Consider the following 14972-nt stretch of genomic DNA (forward strand, 5'->3'; position numbering starts at 1 on the left):
TGTAATAGAACTTGAAAATGTCCCCAGGTTTTGTGACCTAGTCTCACTTTGTTCCAAAATGTTAGAATGTGAACTGGAGAGACTCACAGTTATCCTATTTCTTACTTGGATCTTTTAGCTAGCAAATATTTAATATTCAAATAAGAATATTTTCCGTTTTTAATACTGATGTAGGCTTTCTTTAGAAACCTGATTATTTTATCATTTGTTTCTGCAACAATAAGAAACTTCTTAGCGTCTATCTGAAATTACTAAATTAAGTTGATTAAAGAAAGTGTCCACTTTTTAGTAATTTAAAGAATTGTCAAAATCATTATGGTACATTTTATATAGAGGCAAAGATTTTGCAAAGCAAATATTAAGGTGCTATGTTTGTAAATGGCATTAGACAGTATTTTCACAGCCCTAAAAAATCCTCTGCACTGCCTGTTCATCCCTTTTGGATCCATGAAACGCTATTTTACATTGAGGTAAATTACATCTATTTTGGAAGGTATATTCCTTTTTTTATGTTGCTGTTGTCATTAGGATGGAGTCATGCAGCTATTACGGATGTGTTTGTAACCTTTCTAACTTATTGAGCCCTCAAGACTCATAGCTTTTTAAGTTTTTACTTTTCAGATTTCATTGAATATGTAACCCATTTTACACACCTAGGACTAAAGCCAGGAAAGTTTTCAGTAGCTGATTGTCTTAAATCACTTGTTTTGCTTCAACAAAATGCCTGAGAGTGGGTAATGTATAAAGAACAGGAAGTTCCCACAGCTCTGGAGTCTTGGAAGTCCTATAATACATTCTCTTAGACAGAGGATGCTGTGTCCCTACATAGTAGAAAGGATGGAAGGTAATAGGGTGTAAATTGTCAAGGTCAAGCTTTTTTTTTAAAGGGCATTAGTCCGTAATGGCAGGCCCCTCATGACCTACCCCATCACCTAGTAGTGTTTCAACACAGCGTGGCAAACACTGAGACCACAGCAGTGGTTTGCAGTGCTTGATGGTAACTTGAGTTACCAAACTCATCTAGAAACGACGGTAATTGGAAAAAGGAAACTTTAGTATTAAAATGGTTTTAAATTTGTATTCATATGCTACTTTGCTGAATGGCAACTCCTTTGTACAACAAAGATAAAAGTAAAACAAATTAAAAAAGGTTTTTAAGAAAGAGAAGGTGGTAACATAGCATGGGATAGAAGCTACTTGGAAGAAATGGGCCAGTGTTTGGATTTAGACCTTACTAAAAAGGAAGAGTAGCTGTTCACTCTGTGGCAGAACAGAATTGTCTTTAGTAACTAGAAGTAGGTTGGAAGCCACACCCCAAAGTGCAGGGAAGTCGCTGGTGGTGACTAGTATGGGTGGGTATACAGAGTCTGGGGCTGGAGATCGAAGGCATCAGATGAAATATCTGTGTTGTGAAACAAGACTGGAGAAGAAAGGTCACCAGCTTGGCCAGGTCTGTGAAGTCACTAAGGAGAAGAATGCATGCATTCTGGGAGCGTAAATGGAATACAGTGTTCCCAGGTGTCTTAAAACCCACGTTTTACTGCTTCTTAGGCTTCAAATACAGAAGAGCTTTCAGGTTCACTTTGGAGGTGAGGTCCATACATGGACAAGTAGTGCAGTATCAGGTTCTAGGAAGGTTTTGGTAAAAGAACAGGTAAAACTGTGTCTCACCCATCTACTTCTACCCTCTTCACGGCATGTTGCATACCCTGCCAAAGAAATCTGGACATATTAGGTAAAAGCAAAATGTCCTGGTCTGAGCCATAAAAAGGACTGAACTGCCTTTAGAAAGGCAGGTTCTGGCAAATCTTAACAATCTGATAACTTCATGAAACAATTCTCATGAACTTGAAATCTGGTACGTTTTAAGAATTCTGGAGTTATATTTATTTTGCCCTTGTTCCAGTTGTCAGGGGGAGAGAGCATTCCTTTCATTACTTTTCATCAAGGTGGCCATATAGCTTTTATATAAACATTTCTTAAAAACTCTGAATGGAATGCTTTGTTTTTTAGTGTATTTCTGCTCATGAAGCCATGTTTGCTTTTGTCTTGCTGTAAATTTGCCTTCCAAGACAGTCTCTCATTATGTGTGTGTGTGTGTGTGTGTGTGTGTGTGTGTGTGTGTGTGTGTGTGTATGTATGTATGTATTTTATTCCTAATAGTAAACCAACAAAATCTCAATATGTCTGGTTTTAAATTTTTTTTTGGAACAGTGTTTTGTTCATTTTATCACCTTTCTGGATGTTCTCTAGCTTCTGGTGTTTGGGTATTTGTGTGCACTATATGTCCAAAACAGAGTAGAGAGGACTTTGATTCTGAAATGATGTATTGCTGTAATAGTGTGTGTGTGTGTGTGTGTGTGTTTGTGTGTAGTGTATGAGGTGAAAGTGATGAGGCATGAATGTTAAGAGGAACTTGATGGTGGAAACTCAGTATATATACTACAGGTAAGTTGCTTCAGAGAAGTGAATACAGAAGATGGCCACAGGTTCCTAGTCAGTCTGGATTACCTAACAAGACTGGAAAAACAACAAAAAATAAAATTTATTAAATCAGATAAGTATGTTGTGTGTCAGTGGAAGAAATCCAGACTTTATATGATTCGGCACATCTGTCTTAACCATTCCAGCATTTATCAGTTCTTACTGTGGACAAGTGACATTTGTATCTGAACCTTTTTGTTTCTTCCTTATTGGCAGGGAGGGGATTTACCAGGCAGCTAATCTAGGATGGCATGCATCATAGGGAAGGTCTCTACGCTGACCTACACTCCCACCCTTCCTATATACCTTTAGTCTTGTTTCTAGGATTGAGAGAGAACTGTACCTGGCACATACAATCAGGAACGACTAGCTGCTAAGGCAGTAATGTAAGAGAGGAATTAGGAATAAGTCCACTCTGTGCCTTCCAGCTTTCCACATTACAACAAGAATACTTCCTTTACTAAGATAATATTCCATCTCTTCACTTTAGTGCCTTCCTATCTCTGGGTAAAATAAGTTGCTTTGTCAAGTATATAACCCTGTGTGACACACCAGTACCTCAGTTCCCTTGTCACAAACCAGACCTTACCATCACTGGTTTCCTTTGTGGCTCAACATAATGGGCTTGCTCTTCAGTAACTACAGACTATGTATATGCTTTCCTCCATCTAGATAGTCTATCTGCAGGCTTCTTGTATCTGAGTGGTCTATCATTCTGGGTGTTTGGGAAGTTCTCTGCTATTTCCTATTCTGTTACATATACTTCCTATCCCGTTAGCTTTCTTTCTTTCTTTTTTTTTTTAACTTTACAAATACCTATTAGCCTTAAATTAGGTCTTCTGATTGAGTCTTGAAGCTCTTGACCTTGTTTCTTTTGAATAATTGTTATTTCACTATATAATCTTCAATTCCAAAGATTGTCTTATGCGTAGTCTAATATGCTGTAAAGATTTTTCTACTTTTTTATCTCCCTGCCCTCTAATTGGTCATTTTTTTGATGGCTTTTAGATCTTGTATGGACTTCTTCCTTGATTTGATTTTGTGTTTTCTTTCATATATTTTAGCTTTCTTTTTAGTTTTTTAAGTATTTGTACAAAGGAGTTGCCATTTCACCAAAGCAATTTGTGAATGCAGTGTCTTACACTGTTGCCCTTTTAACACTCTCATTCCCCCACCATACTTTTCACCTCACTTGTCTTTTTAGGTTGTATGTTGAATTTTTTTTTTTTTTTTTGCTATTTAACAAAGCAGTTCATCCCTACATCTTTACACCTCCGCTTTTACTCACCTCTTATTTTTTTCAGTTCTGTGGTACATACAATGAATTCTTGCCTGTATTATTCTGCTTTATTCTTCTACCTTTCTTGCAAGTACCCATTTCCTGGTACGTACATTGTTAGGCTTTGACCTAGTCTTTCTAAAGAATATTATTTGAGCTCCCCAGATAGTCCACTACACTTCAGTTAATTCATTTGCAACCACTTATGTAACACCCAGTGTTACATAGGCACATTCTACTACCGTAGTTGAGGGATACGACGCAACCTATTTTTCTCTGAGTCTGATTTTACTTAATATAATTTTTTCCTGTGTCTTTCCATTTCCTTATGAATGGCACAATATTTCTGGTGGATGAATAGAATTTCATTGTGTATGTCACATTTTCTTCATCCATTGAGGGGCAGCTGGCCTGATTCCATATTTTGACTATGGTAAGTAATGCTGTAGTGAACTTGGTTTTTCTAGTAGCTTTAGTGTATCCTTGTTTGTGCTCTATTAGATAAATGCCCAGGACCGGGTCATAGGGTAGTTCTGTTTTTTTGTTTTTTTTGAGGACCCTTTACTGCTTTACAGAGTGGTTGAATAAATTTACATTTCCACCAACAGTGGCTACATCCTTGCTAGCATTTATTATTGGTAGTTTTCTTGATACTGGCCATTCTAAGAGCAAGGTGTAATTATGGCCAGAGATGTTGAACATTTAGTTCCTCTGAGAAATCTCAAGTCTTACTAATTGAGTGGTGGTTTCTTTGAGGGTTTAAATTTTTTTATTTTTTATGATAATGAATTTTTTATTGTGAAAATACTGTACAGAGGAGTTACAATTACATGGGCAAGATAATGAGTACATTTCTTATCAAGCATTGTTGCCTTCTCCTTTGTTTCCCCTTCCTGTCCCTTCCCATCTTCCCCCACCCCCGTCTCCCTCCTTTCCCCCCCATTGCCAAAGTTGTAAAGTTCGTTTTTCGACATAACATCTTGTACATCTTGTTGTTGCAGTGGGTCCACCTGTATCCCTATTTAAACGATTTGTTTTTTCCCTTTCCCTCCACAAATTATACCAACATCAAAGACAGTGAAAGCAGGGATTATATTGTGGGGGAGGGACATACAAAGCAACAAAGAAATCATCTTGTAAATACATTAGAAACAATCACATGAAAAAAAAAAACATTTGAATACTTATCTTGGGATTCATTTTGCCTAACATCAACTTATCTGACCCTTTCTGCTTGTCTCAGACATATACTAGTTATTGCAAATAAGGGAAACCATGGGACCTATGTTTCTTTGGGCCTGGCTTGCTTCACTTAATATAGTTTTTTCCAAGTCTTTCTATTTCCTAACAAATGCGGCAATGTCATTCTTTCTGATGGGGGCATAGAATTCCATTATGTATATATACCACATTTTCTTGATCCATTCATCTACTGAGGGGCATCTGGGTTGGTTCCAGATCTTAGCTATGGTAAATAATGCTGCAATAAACATAGTGAGGGTTTAATTTTTTAAGCTTTAAATATCTTTTAGACCTTATCTGTTGTAGGGCTTGTAAAAATCTCATTCTGTTTGCTTTCTGTTTAGCTGGTTAACTTTGTTCTTTGCCATATAGAAACTTTAAAGTTTGATGCAATTCCATATATCTAGTCTTCCTTTGATTTGTTGTATTTCTGGATCTTAGTTTGCATCTGTGCCTAAGAGACTTAGTGTTTCTTCTACCCCTTTCTGTAATCATTTCATATTTTTTGTCGTACATTGAGGTCTTGGATCCATTTTGGATTGTTGCTGGTGCAAGGTGATAAATAAGGATCTAATTTCAGTTTTCTGCATGTGGATATCCAATTTTGCCAACATTATTTGTTGAGGTTGTCTTTCTTCCATCCTATGTTTTTGGCTCCCTTATTGCATATTAAATAGGTATAGGCATTAGAGTTCATTTCTGGATCTCCTGTTCCATTGGTCCTCAGGCCCAAGCTGTTTTTATTACTATACCTTTATAATAGAATCTGAGGTTTGGTATTATTCCTCTTAACACTTATGCCTGTTGAGGATTGTTTTTGCTATCGGGGTCTTATTATTCCTTGTGAGTTTTTGGATTCCTTTACCTCCATGGAGAATGTTGTTGAGGTTTTGATAGGTATTGCATTGAAGTTCAAATTGCTTTGGAAAATATTGCCATTTTCATGATGCTAATTCTTCCAGTCTAGGAGCATGGAAGGTCTTTTCTATTAATCTTTAATTTCTTTTTTCAAATATTTAAAGTTTTCACAATGGTGGTCCTTCACTACTTTGGTTAAGTGAATTCCTAGGTTTTTTTTTTTCCCTCTTTGAGGCTATTACAAATGGGATTGTTTTCCTAATTTCAGTTTCAGTCTTCTTATTGTTGATACAGAAAAGCTGCTGATTTTTGTGGGCAGATTTTTTTTTTTTCCAGTTCTGGGGCTTGAGCTCAGGCCTCTGAGCTGCTTTTGCTCAAGGCACTGGATTCACAGTGCCACATACACTTTTTCTGTTTGTTTTGTACTGAGGAATCGAACCCAGGGCTTCCTTCATGCATGCTAGGCAAGCACTCTACCATTAAGCTACATTCCCAGCCCATATAGACTGATTTTATACACTGCTACTTTGCCAAAGTTTTGGGTCAGTTCTAGTAGCTGGAGGCAGAATTCTATAGGACTCTTTAAATACAGTATCATGTCATCAGCAAAGAGAGATAATTTTACTACTTATTCCCTATTTGGATCCTCTTTTCATATTTCTTCTGCATCATTGCTTTTGCTAGAAATTTCTAGTATTGAAAAAGGAGTGGGGAGAGTGGACAGCTTGCTTTGTTCCCAATTTTAGAGGAAATGTATTTATTTTCACCAAGTATGTCATAAACAACTTTATGGAGGAACGTTCCATGGATTACTAGGCATTTATCTCCAGGCTTTTATCATAAAGGGCTGTTGGATATTGTCAAAAGCTTTTTCTGCATCTATTGAGATTATTATGTAGTTCTTGTTGATGTTTTGTATTACATTTATTGATGTATGTATTTTGAACCAGACTTTGCATCCATGGGATGAATTCCATTTGATTATAATGTATGATTGTTTTGGTGGTGTTGAATCTGATTTGCCAGAATATTATTGAGAAATTTGTATCAATGTTCATCAAAGAGATAGGTCTATAGTTCTTTGATGAGTCCCTATCTGGTTTTGGGATGAGTGATGCTGGTTTTGGTAGTGATCTTTCTCTTTTCTGTTTCATTAGAGAGTATTGGGTTCAGTTCTCCTTTGAAGACCTTATACAATTTGACTGTATTCAGGTAAATTCTTTACACTTATCTTTGGAGGAATCTGGGCCCAGTATCCTTACCTTTCTTTTAGCCCAAGGCTCCTGTTGGATACCAGTGAACTTACATAGCGCCAGCTGTCCCTGGTTACATGGTCCACTTTCACAAGTTTTGTTTGAGCCTTGGCACATGGTTTTGCCAGTGTAGAAAAGGCAATAATTGGCTTTGCATTTTCAACAAGTCAGGCGACCTAGTGAGCTGCTGATGGAGGTTCAAGAAGAGAACTCTTTCCTCACCCTTGGGACCTTTTTTTCATACACATAATTAAAGCATGTTTAGATGGAACCAGCAACCTAATGTTTCTGTTTTAAGGCAAGGAGAAAGATGAGATTTGGAGAGTGAGAAAGAGGAAAAGATCATTATTTTGAACTGAAAGATTCTGAACTATAATACCAGGAGCTGTAGTCTAGCAAGTTAATGCTAGGTTCTGGACACTACTATTCTATCACACATTATCTCAGGCACAAATGACAGAATTCAAACTCTTAGTCCTGCCTATCTTAGTGACATCCCTGGCTATTGGAAAGCCTCACTGAGTTCAAATCCAAGTTATCACAAAGTATTTTGCATTACCTTTTATCTTTGCAGTATCACTATGAATTTAAATTCCATATATTTGTTAGCTACACAGTATGATTATTTGAAACTCAAATGATCAGAATTTGGCTTGTGGGCGCTCTTAAAAACCTCCTTGTAATTGACGTTATTGAAAATATCATTGTTCTCTGTGAACAATAGAATGTTCCAGACCCTCCTGGTATTGTTTTTAGCCTGCAACATAGACACAGTAATAATTTAAAGGAATTGTTAAAAGAATTGTGATCTGTTTATCTGGAATGGACCCAACGCAGCAAGAGTAGTATGATTTGAAGAAACACTAATGTAGAAGACTTGTCTGGAGTGTGAGACATCTAAATGAATATATTCCCTTCAACGGGAAGAAAACTGGACAGTAGTGAACCTCTTCAATTTTATAGTGAGTTGAAATTTTTCAGAAACACTTTATATATCTTTGTATTTATATCATAACTTTCTGAGTCAAGTTGATGAGGTCTGGTCTTTATGACTAACCATTTCTCTGAGCTAATTTTTTTTTTTTTAAAAAGGACTCAGAGTAGAATAGCATTTTTTTTTCTAGACAATTATACCAAACTCCAAACAAGACTTACCTGACTGCCTTAAGAAATTTACCGCTTCTGACATCACACTTAGCATTTCTTAACACAGCATGAAGGTACATATTCTTCTCCTTCCCCTCCCCCTCCATCCATCCTACTTCTACTAGGAGGCAAGCTGCATTTGGGCAGATAATTTTTTTTTTTTTTGGCAGTTTTGAACTCTGGACTTGGGTGCTGCCCCTGAGCTCTTCAGCTCAAGGTGAGCACTCTACCACTTGAGTCACAGCGCCACTTCTGGTTTTTTGGTGGTTTGTTGGAAGTAAAGAGTTTCACAGACTTTCCTGCCCGGGCTGGCTTTGAACTGTGATCCTCAGATGGCAGCCTCCTGAGTAGCTAGGATTACAGGCATGAGCCACCAGCCCGCAGCTTCTTGTTTTTATTTACTAGTAAGATCCAATCTAGATCTGTGCCTGACACACGTGCAAATGCACGTGAGCAGTAACTGGTTTCCTGGAATTGGAAACTAAATTTTCTGTAATTGTGTTTATCTCCTGATTCGTTTTAAGGTTCCTAATTTGCTTTGGGGGACTAAGTAGAATGTTGCATGTTTTCATTATATCTTTAAAAAACTTTTTTTTGCCAGTACTAGAGATTGAATTCAGGGGCATTGTAATCTCACTTAGCTTTTCTTGCTCATGACTGGTGTCTACCACCTGAGCCATTCTTCTATTTCTCAGTTTTTGCTGGTCAATTGAACCTTGATCCTCAGATCAAAGCTACTCCTAGCTTTCTGAGTATAGATGTGAGCCACCTGTGGCTGATTGTATCTTTATTACATTCAGTGATTCTTGAAAGAGTGGAAATTTGTAAGGTGGCCTGATAATATTTCTCAAGATTCAGTCAGGAGATCTGACTCACCCCTCTAGACAGCGTTGACCCATTCATGAGGGTGGAGTATCTGTGACTTAATCTTGAGTCTCTGCCAGTTAAAGATTGCACCACCTCAGCACCACTGCCCCATTAGACCTGAGCCTCCAGAACACAAACCTTAGGACAGCTCTTATTTGCATATAACAGTGTCATTCAGGAAAGCCTTACTTTGATTCTCATAAGGAAACTGACTTAGCAAGGTTAAAGAACTGGACCATGCTTCTTTGTAGAAGGGAGCTACACCTGATGCTTTTTTCCTTCCTTTTTCTTGGCAGTACTTGATCTTTTTTTTTTTTATTTACTTTTTTTAATTGTGAAAATACCATGCAGAGGGGTTACAATTACATGAGCAAGGTAATGAGTACATTTTTTTTTTTTTATTGTGAAAATACTGTACAGAGGGGTTACAATTACACGGGCAAGATAATGAGTACATTTCTTATCAAGCATTGTAGCCTCCTTTGTTTCCCCTTCCCATCCCTTCCCAGCCTCCTCCCTCCCCCCACCCAACCCTCCCCCCCACCAAAGTTGTAAAGTTCGTTTTAGACATGACAAATTGTACTTCTCGTTGCAACGCTTCCACCTGTATCCTTATCTAAACGACTTGTTTTTCTCCTTCCCTTCCACAATTACACCGACATCAAATACAGTGAAAGCAGGGGTTATACTATGGGGGGCAGTACTTGATCTTGAACTCAGGGCTTTGAGTTTTCTAAGCTTGTTTGCCACTGAAGTCATGCCTCTAGCTTTGTTTTTACTTGTTATTTTTGAGACAAGATTTAAAAAAAAGTTTTAGCAAGGATTTTTTTTTTTTTTGTCAGTCATGGGCTTGAACTTAGGGCTTGGGTATTGTCCCTGAGCTCTTAGCTCAAGACAATTTCACTTCTGGTTTTTTTGTGGTTAGTTGGAGATAAACTTCTGGACTTTCCTGTCTTTGTTGGCTTTGAACCTCGATTCTCTGATTTCAGCCTCCTAAGATTACAGGCATGGGCCACCCGTGCTCAGCTAGCAAGGATTTTTTTTTTTTTTGGTCAGTGTTGGGTCTTGAATTCTGGGCCTGCGCCGCTATCCCTGAGCTCTTCAGCTCAAGGCTAGTACTCTACCACTTGAGCCACAGTGCCACTCCTGGTTTTCTGGTGGTTAGTTGGAGAGGAGTCTCACAAGGGCTTCTGCCCAGGCTGGCTTTGTACCAAGATCCTCAGATCTCAGTCTCCTGAGTAGGTAGGATTACAGATGTGAGCCACCGGTGCCCAGTGATTTTTTTTTTTTTTAAATTAGCAATGTTAAATTAGAGAATGTTGAAGTAGAGAGAAATAGAAAAAGAAAAACCCCATGCAAAAAATGGAGTTAAATATTCCTGACACAGGGTGTTTTCTGCCTGTGTACTTTAGGCTTCCTTCTGTTGTTGGGTTTACAGACAAGAACCACTGAATTCAGCTTCCTTATATGGAGATAGAGTCTTCCAGACTTTTCTATCTTGCCTAGAAACACAGTCCTTTTAATCTCAACCTTTCCTTGTAGCTTGAGATAACAGAGTCACTGTGTACCTGTGGGTTGAGAAGGGAGCCTTGAGAACTTTTCTATCCAAGCTGGCCTTGAACTGAATAAAGCCTTTCCAACCTCAGTCTCTTAAGTAGCTAGGATTGTCCGTGTGGGTCTCTGACACGTAGCTGCTTTCTTCTTTTTCTAGAGATCGAGCTTAGGGCCTTGTGCTTGCTAAGCAAGGCAGGTGTTCAGTCACTTGAGCTACACTTACAGTTATTTTACTTTTTAGTTTGTTTTTCAGATAGGATCTTTGCTCTTGCTTGGTTCATGATCCCCCTTTCTCAGTCTCTTTAGTAGCTGTAATGACAGGCATATGACGTCATACTTGATCCTTAGTTTTTAAATCACAAGTTCAATACTCATCCCAGCATTCTATGGCACCTCTATTAGAAGTTCATTCCCATCAAATTCCTGAAGTTGTAGGGTTTTTAAAGACAAGGGAACTTCTAGAATGAGTAATGATAGGTCTGGAAGTAGTGGGAATATGTATTAGGTAATTTGGGGCATATCTCTGAAATTTCACTGTATAGCACTGATTTTCTGTGGGACCAGTGAGTTGACTTTCCTATCTTGTTGTCAGGGTATCATAAAAACTATTTTTTTTTCATATTTGTTTTTCTACATGTATTTATTGGTTGGAATGACTCATTACATTGTAAAATCTTTGAGGTAAGGACCTGTGTCAGTTAATCAGGAATTTCCAACAGTGTCTGGTATATTGTACAATCTCATATATCTCTAATGTTTAGGGATCATCTAAAAGTTAATTAATGGATAACAAACATTTGCATAAAGAGAACCTTGAAGAATCCTGTTACATGTAGTAATTTCAAAGAAGTTAATTAGAAAGAATTTCCCAGCATATTTTTATCAGCCTTTCTACCTGGATAATTGCCCAATAATCATTCAGTTACCTTGACCTGTTGCTCCAGTTTGCACTCTCAACTACTCCCTTATAAACTTGTGGTCTGATTGAATTGGCAGGGCCAATATTTATCTGGTACATACTGGTATGGCCACACAACTAACTACTGTTCTGAGTAGTCAGTGCTTGTGCTTTATAGTAAGTGGGTATAAGCCTGACCACCAGCAAATAAAAAATGTTTAGATTTCCGGGCTGGGAAGGTGGCTCAGTGGTAGAGCACTTGCTTTGCATGCATGAGGCCCTGGGTTCGATTCCTCAGCACCACATAAGCAAAAAGAAAAAAGCCAGAAGTAGCGCTGTGGCTCAAGTGGTAGAGCTCTAGCCTTGAGCTGAAGAGCTGAGGGACATCGCCCAGGCCCAGAGTTCAGGCCCCATGACTGGAACTCCATCCCCCCAAATGTTTAGATTTCCTAGTTATGTTTACATTTTCAAAGGCAGATACTATAGAGATGGGGAAAATTTCTCCTTGGAGTTTGATAGCAAAGCTTTTTCTCCTCTACAAGCCTGTTATATAAAATGATCTACTTGGCTCAGGTTTTCTGAGGAAAGTAATGGCCTTGGAACTGTTGGTATGGCTCAAGTGGTAAGAGTGCCAGCTGTGAGCAGAAAAACTGAACAGGAGCTTGAAGTTCTGAGTTCAAGCCCCTGTACTGGCATAAAACCAAATGCAAAATCAGAAACAAAAGACACCCAATAGTCTTTGTGAGTGAATGTGTTCTAGAAAATAAACTCAAATAATGAAAGCCATATCTTAACATATATTCAGTTTATCCCTTGGATTGATAATTGGAGCATCGTAGACAGCAGCTCTTGAACTTGACAATATATTATGCACATATATCTAGCCCTTGTGATTAAATAGAAATTCCAAAGAGTAGAGTTTATATCATCTCCCAATGGGAATTAAAGAGTAGAACTTTTATACATATGTTTTAGTTTTAGCTTATGGGGGAAAAAGGAAACTGACCACACATTTTAGGATGTGATACAACTCTGCAGTGAAGTAGAGACCCACTTTTCTTCCACCTGGGGCTCTGACTGCTCCCTGTGCCCCCGGGGATCACTGCATCCAGTTGGTGAAGAATGGCAGCAAGCTGAGGGCTTACCCCCTGTGTAGAAGTCTCAGCTTGGAAATAGTGCACCACATTTCTCTTTTTAAGATATTTTTTAAAAAATATTGTAAAGATACTGTACAAAAGGGTTACAGTTACATGAGTAAGGTAATGACTACATTTCTTGTCCAGCATTGCTACCTCCTGCTTTGTTGTAGTGCACTGTGTTTCTGTTCATATTGTATTAACTGAGAAATTCTGTCAAATGGCAAAACCTGTAAGGGATGTTGAGAAATATGTGTTAGTTGTGTGCTTAGGAAGAAGAGGAAATAGATGTAAAAATGATGTTCTTCTGCCTTCCCTCCCTCTCTTCCTCTCTTTTTTGCCCCCCCTTCTTCTTCCTCTTAGAGAGGAGAGTGACAATGATACACCCTGAGTTTTTTTCCCAGCTAACATCTACATAATTGTATGACAATTTTCAACTATTGCGATATAATACTATTAACTATAGGTCTCACTCAGATTTCACTAGTTTTTCCTGTACTGTCATTGTAATATTTCAGGATCCAGCCCACATTCTTGTCATTTCCATAGTCACCTCAGTTTTGTAATCCTTCTTGTCTTTTGTTGCCTTTTGTGACCTTGTCACTTTTCTTTAAACATGTATTTTTTATTTTTAGTTGACAAATGATAATTGTACATAATTTGGGGGTACACCGTGATATCTGACTGCATGTATACTATGTGTAATGGTCTGATCAAGGTAACTGGCATGTCTGCCACCTCAGGACATTGATCATTTCTTTGTGTTGAAAATAACCAAAAATATTCTGTACTACTTAATACATCCAATTATGAATTATAGCTATCCTATAGTACTATGGTACTATAGAATGTTAGTTGCTATCCTTTCTATCTCTCAGAACCCCTGTACCTGTGAACTATCTTCCCCATTTCATCTCATCCTTCCCAGGCTTTAGGAACCACTATTTTATTCTCTATATCTATTCTCAGCGTTTTAGCTTTCACATATAAATGAGAATATCTCGTATTTCCTAATTATGTTTAATGGAGCAAATTTTATGTGTGACAGCATAATAAACTATTTGAGAACTTGTGTTTATTGATGGAGGCATGATTTAAACACTAAAGTGAACATGGACGACTGTGATACATACTCATTTTCCCAAATTTTGGGGTATTAGTTTATATTTGTCTTTGGTTACAGCATGTAGTATGACTCTTACTTGAAAGTGCTTATTAGAGGTGTGATTACGTATGTCACAAGGAACTCAGCAGAGTCACCAATTCTCTACACTTTCTGTATATTGGATACTTGCTCAATTTGATTTGGCTGCTATTTCTAGAATCTGGTAACGTTTACAATTTTTCCTCTTCTCCCATCTTGCTAAGCATTTCTGATCTAACAGAACCAAGTCTATTTCAGAGGATAATGTGAGTGACCCACCTACTCACTATTGGTGTGGAGTCACTGTGTAACAGTACAGAATTAAATTCACAGGTCCTAAGTGATGTTTATAATATTCCTGCTATCAGCTGTCCTACTTCAAGTCATCTTGAGTCTTTTACATGTATGTCAAAGGCATGAAGCCTTAACTATATATAGAAGTTGCAGGGAAAGGAAGCTCTGCTGATCGGAGGAGAGCTGGGTCTTGTTTTGGCTTAGTGATGTCTCTGCAGCATGGGAAAGGTACTTAGCCTGTTTGGCTTTAGTTTTCTTATCTTCTTTCTTATCTTCAAAGATCAGAAGGACCTTATCTAGCAACATAAGTTTTTACTTCAATGTTCAGTGGGTTTTAGTGTAGTTTGGTTGTAGATTTGCTTCTCCTGTCATTCACATCAACACTAAGTACAGCAGCCAAATGATGCAGGTGCCTGAGGAGGGTATTTTCACATGAGACATGTCAAATTGTGTAAAACTGGTTTTAAGAGTTTGTACCGTACTGTTGTTTGATAAAAAGCAGCCATTCTATGTTTCAGTGAGAATCTACTCATTTCAAGAAGTATCTCTTTGGAGGAAAATGTCAAAATATGGAAATTTACACATCTTAGGTTTGATATACCTGTTTAAGTTTAAAACGTAAATGGGTCAGTAAGCAGCCTCCTGGGAGCCTTAATCACTGGCCTCATCCAGCTAGTCTATGTTCTTACCACAAAGTCTGTTCTAGAGCAATTATAGACATAGGATGTAATTGACTAGGTATTCTTACTCAGCTGTATTCCAACTTGAAAGCTCACCTCAAATTTTCAGTGAAGACTTGCCTTCTTAGCTTTTCTAC

General features: G+C 37.9%; 1 protein-coding gene across 4 annotated transcripts in view; it reads left to right on the forward strand.

Annotated features, from left to right (window-relative positions):
• CUNH18orf54 (chromosome unknown C18orf54 homolog) overlaps window positions 1-14972 on the forward strand; it is a 51974-nt gene that overhangs the window by 15797 nt on the left and 21205 nt on the right. The gene's annotated exons all lie outside the window — the stretch shown is intronic.

Source organism: Dipodomys spectabilis, unplaced genomic scaffold (genome assembly GCF_019054845.1).
Source record: "Dipodomys spectabilis isolate Male_0828 unplaced genomic scaffold, ASM1905484v1 ptg000024l, whole genome shotgun sequence".
NCBI lineage: Eukaryota > Metazoa > Chordata > Mammalia > Rodentia > Heteromyidae > Dipodomys > Dipodomys spectabilis.